Source organism: Mandrillus leucophaeus, unplaced genomic scaffold (genome assembly GCF_000951045.1).
Source record: "Mandrillus leucophaeus isolate KB7577 unplaced genomic scaffold, Mleu.le_1.0 Scaffold148, whole genome shotgun sequence".
Lineage (NCBI taxonomy): Eukaryota > Metazoa > Chordata > Mammalia > Primates > Cercopithecidae > Mandrillus > Mandrillus leucophaeus.
In genome coordinates this window covers 5238370-5244316 of record NW_012101454.1, presented here as the reverse complement: position 1 = coordinate 5244316, position 5947 = coordinate 5238370, and positions in this window count along the sequence as shown.

Genomic DNA, 5947 nt, shown 5'->3' with positions numbered 1-5947 from the left:
TCCAATCTGAAATTTAGCAGGCCGGAGACTAAAAAAACAGCCAATGTTTCAGTTTCAAGTCCAAAAGCCAGAAAGGAACTGGTGTCCCATCTCAAAGCAGTCAGGCGGGAGGAGTTCCCCCTTAGTGAGTCTTTTTGTTTTATTCATGTTGTCTTCAAAGGATAGGATGAGGCCCACCCATATTATGGAAGGCAGTTTGCTTTACTCAGTCTACCTATTCAAATATTAACCTCATCAAGAAACATTGTCACAGACACAGAAGATTAATGTTTAACCAAATGTCTGGGTACCCCATGGCCTAGCTAAACTGACAAAAAATTAACCATCCCAAGTGTACATGCTATTTTCAATCTGTTATGTTAATATAATATCTGATTTGCCAGATCATGCCGTGTCACCCTCTACTTTAAATGTGCAAGCAGATAGCTCTCTAGATGCCCTATACTTCTGTCTCCACCAGTTCAGCTGGAAGCTTTCCAAGAGTCAATTTGGGTGTTTGAACTCAAACTTTTTTTAATTATATAATTTAAATAAATGTTAAGAAAACTGACAAAATATAAATGCAAAAAGAACACATTTTTGTTTCCATAAAAACTAGGTTGAGTATGTTAGAAAAACTGGATAAATATAGAGTGATTAAAAATTTGCTTTCAGGGTGGGTGCAGTGACTCATGCCTGTAATCCCAGCATTTTGGGAGGCCAAGGCAGGAGGACTGCTTGAGCCCAGAAGTTTGAGATCAGCCTGGGCAACACAGCGAGACTCAATTTTTTTTTTTTTTTAAGTTTGCTTTCAAAATAGGTGTGAGCATGAAACATAGGGGGCCGGGGGAATCTAGGAGGATTCTACACTCAGTTCCTTTCCAAGTGTCTTTCAATTCTTGTTTTGTTTTTTAAAAATTGAAACTGAAAATCTTAGAGCGTGGTAATTCATGCAAAAAAGATGGTGAGGGGGAATTCCAATCAGGGGACCACTCTCAAAGAAAAGATCTTGGCCCCAAATTAAGAGACTGGCAAATGGCAAATGACTATATATAATTTATGTTAAATATGCCATTGGGGAATATATTACTCTGTTTTCACATTGCTAATAAAGACATAGCCAAGACTGGGTAATTTACAAAGGAAAGAGGTTTAATTGACTCACAGTTTCACATGACTGGGGAGGCATCACAATCACGGTGGAAGGCAAAGGAGGAGCTAAATCGTGTCTTACACAGCAGCAGACAAGAAAGCTTGTGCAGGGGAACTCTCATTTATAAAACCATCAGATCTCGTGAGACTTATTCACTACCATGAGAACAGTGTGAGGGAACAGCTCCCATGATTCAATTATCTCCACCTGGCCCCACCCTTGACACATGGGGATTATTACAATTCAAGGTGAGATTTGGGTGGGGGACACAGCCAAACCATATCAGGGAAGATGAAAAAGTTCTGGCGATGGAAAGTGGTGATGATTGCACAACAATGTGAATGTAAGTAACCCCATGGAACTGTATACTTTAAAATGGTTAAAATGGTAAATTGTGTGTTACACATATATTATCACAATAAAAATATGCAAAGTAACTGTATTTTTTCATATTCCTTGTTTCAACAAATACTTTATTAATGAAAATTTTTGCATTCACTAAGCAGGCTTATTCTGTAGTAAGTTTATTTTTTATTTTAGTTTAATAGAAGAAAAGGACACCAACATGAAGCTGAATGAATTTCAGGTAAATGATTCCCTTTTGAGATTTTAAGAGATTTTAATTCTCTAACATTGCTCTAAATTTAATAGGAAAGACATGAAAACCTGTAAGAGGTTACAGCAGTGGTTCTCAATCTATGGCAGTGCCAGTTCCCTAGGGTGCATCTAGAAATGCATGGACATGTTTTTGATTGTCACAATTATGAGGATCCTGGCATTCTCCAGAGACGTCAAACATCTTATTACGTACCTGACAGACCTGACATCAAAACATACCCAACCCAAATGTCAATAGCTCCCCCAGTGACAAACATTGGGGAAGACTCAATGTATGTTTTATTTTTATTTTTTTCTAATAAAATCCAATCTGGAATTCAAAAGTTTATTAGAATAAAAATACATGTACATTACAATTATTTCACATAATTTGTAAATTTTACCACCATTCATTTTTAAATGATTTTAAAGTTCGTACTGTAAATATCTGCACATTTGTAAACAAATCTTAAATTACCAAATTTGCAATGTATCTATTAGATATTGAATATGAAAATTTAGGATTGGCAACTGATAGTTATATCCTACTGTGCTTACTATTTCTATGACATTTTAGAGGGAAAAAAGATTAATTCATTTTAAGTGAAAAATATGTAATATTTCACAAATTTGTGTATCATCCTGTGTGTGCAGGAGCTATACTAGTCTTCTCTGTATCATTCCAATTTTAGTATATATGCTGCAAAACCAATCAACATATTTTAAAAATTATATTTCAAATTTTTATAATATCTGACAACTTCCTTATGAAAATTAATAAAAGAGACATCATTTCACTTTATTCCTCCTCTCACCCTCTTCCAAATGCATTTTGTTACTTACATTATTCTCCATAATGTCTGGGTTTTTAACATTTACATGTTGTTCTGAAACCGTAATTCAAACCACTGTTTACTCTTCATTTCTATTTTAAATAATTTGGTGCCCATCATCTAACTTTTCTGTGCCTGGCTTCTCCATTTCTATACTCTTTGATTCATCTACTTAGTTGCCTAGATTTTATTAATAAGAGTTTTAAATTTACTTATTTTTATTCTATAAAAGGCTCATGGATTCTTATTTCTTTACATTCTTTCATGCTTACTATCCATCTGTTGCATTTATCCTTAGGAGGATAATTTGGGCTTAAAATTTTAAAGTCATTCACTGTCTTCCTCAGAACGTTGTAGATACTGCTGCATTGTCTTTGGCTTGGAAGAGGGTGTGGAGACGTCAGGGGTCAATCTTATTTTCTCTTTCATAAGTGACTTGTTTTTTGCTAGTATATACCCATATTATTACTATTTTAAAGCATTTTATTTTACTATATCAAATGTAATAATTTGATACCTATACATAATTAAATATAAAATATGTAAATTATAATCAAAATAAGATTTAAGCTTTTAAATAATCATTCAATTGAAGAACTAAAAGAATCTCCAATAGCATTGCATCTACCTATGGATTCCTCCTCTGTCCCATGTGCCTCTTCGCCCCCTGAGACAGCAACTTTCCTGTATGGTTATCCTTCCTTTCAATATTCATAATGGTTTTGTCATGTAAGTATGTATCCCTAAACAATATACAATATTATTTCATTTTACTTATTTTTAAGTTATATAATAATACTATACATTGTCTTTTGGAACTTTTTTCATTCAACTTACTATTTAAATTTGTAAAGACTCATGTTGCAGTGTGTTACTATACTCATTTTTAATAGCATTGTTGATACATAATTTGCATCATCAAGTTCACCTGTTTCAAGTATATATTCTAATGGCTTTCAGTGTATTTACAGAGTTGTATACCCATCATTATCTTGTAACTTCAGAGTATTTTCATCACCCCCAAAAGAAATCTTGTGCCAATTGGCGGTCATTCCCAGTCTCCCTCTCCCCTGCTTCCCTATCCCCTGGCCTGACTTTCTGTCTTTATTGATTTGCTTCTTTTTAGGCATTTCATATAAATGGAAACATTCAATATGTGGTTTTCTTTCATTTAAAATAACATTTTTGGCTGGGCGCGGTGGCTCACGCCTGTAATCCCAGCACTTTGGGAGGCCAAGGCGGGCGGATCACAAGATCAGGAGATCGAGATCATCCTGGCTAACACAGTGAAACTGCGTCTCAACTAAAAACAGAAAAATTAGCTGGGCATGGTGATGGGCGCCTGTAGTTCCAGCTACTGGGGAGGCTGAGTCAGGAGAATGGCGTGAACCCGGGAGGCGGAGTTTGTAGTGAGCCGAGATCGTGCCACTGCACTCCAGTCTGGGCGACAGAGACAGACCCCCATCTCAAAAATAAATAAATAAATAAATAAACATAAAATAACATTTTTGAGGTTCTTCCATGTTGTTGTATGTATCAGTACAATCATGCATCACTTAAGAACAAGGATATGTGCTGGGAAATAAATTGTTAGGCAATTTTGTTGTTGTGCAAGTATCATAGAGTATACTTACAAAAACCTAGATGGTATAGCCTACTACACATGTAGGCTATACGGTATAGCCTAAGCTACAAACCTGTATAGCATATTACTGTACTGAATACCGTAGGCAACTGTAACACAATGGTAAGTATTTCTGTATCTAAACATAGAAAAAGTACAGCAAAAGTATGGTACTATAATCCTACCGGATCACTGTTGCATATGCAGTCCATTGTGACAGAAACGTCATTATGTAGCACATGACTGTACTTCATTAGTTTTTGTTGCTAAATATGATTCTATTGTATGGCTATACCACATTTTGCTTATCCATTCATCAAAAACATTCATTTTCACTACTGTATAATATTCTACCAAGTAAATATTCTAATTTATTTATTTTGTCTCCTATCAAAGGATGGATATTTTGGTCTTTCCAGTTTTTTTTTTTTTTTTCTTTTGTGAATTGTGCTGCTCTGAACAAGTTCCTAGGTAACCATGGGAAGGAGTTTCTCTAGGATATATATCCAGGAGTAAGTTACACTCATTCTCGAATTTATTGGATAATGCCAAATTGTTTTTCGAAGCAATTACACAAGTTTACATTCCCAACAAAGGTATATAAGAGATCTTGTTAACCCCAATCCTTTCCAACATTTGACATTGTCCAATTTCTTAATTTTTGCCAATTCTGGGTATAAAAAATGGTGTTTCACATCAGTTTTATTTGTATTTCCTTTATTACTATTCAGAATGAGCATCCTTTTATATACCGTTCATTCACTTTTCTCCTTTGATATGCCTGTTACTGTGTTTTGATCATTTTCTATTTGTTTTTCTCAATTGATATGTACATTTTTGTTGTAACTATAAACTGTACCTTTTTTATATTACATTTTAAAACTGTTCATGACCACTGTTTAGAAAAGCAGTTGGGGAATGCACCTTCATTTTACACTGAAGGTTGCATCTCCTTAGTTTGCAAACTGTTCACTGGAATATAGTCTCTTTCTTCCACATTCCTTTTCAGAGAACTCTTGTGCAGGGGCTGTATCTCATATACAATGGGGACAGCATGTTACAGACTAATACTTATATTATGATATAGTTCCTATAAAGTTTAGAAAAATGCAAAACATTGCAATTAGTATAGCAATGTTTTGTTGTTTAGCAATGTACATCTCTGTAGCAGAATTTTATAGAAAGTCTTGGCAATTAGAAGTATCAGTGTAATGTAGGGGTTACTTCTGGGAAGGGAAGGGGAAGTGGTATCAGGGAAGTGGGATCAGGTATATATAGGGGGATACAATGGTATCTTTAATATTTTATTCCTTAAACTGGATGATGTTATGAGTGTTGGTTATATTTCTCTTTCTATATTTTCTCTCTTTTTTTTTGAGATAGAGTCTCACTTTGTCACCCAGACTGGAGTGCAGTGGCACGATCTCGGCTCTCTGCGACCTCCGCCTCCCAGTTTCAAGCGATTCTCCTGCCTCAGCTTTCCGAGTGACTGGGATTACAGGTATGTGACATCATGACTGGCTAATTTTTGTATTTTCAGTAGAGACAGGGTTCGCCATGTTGGCCAGGCTGGTCTTGAACTCCTGACCTAAGATGATCTGCCCGCCTCGACCTCCCAAAGTGCTGGAATTACAGGCAGGAGCCACCATGCCCAGCCTGTATTTTCATTTAGCCAACATGTTGTCTAACATTTTTCTGAAGGGCAGAGATCATTGTCAACTCTTGTCTATCACTCCCACATCCAGTCAGTCACTCTACAAA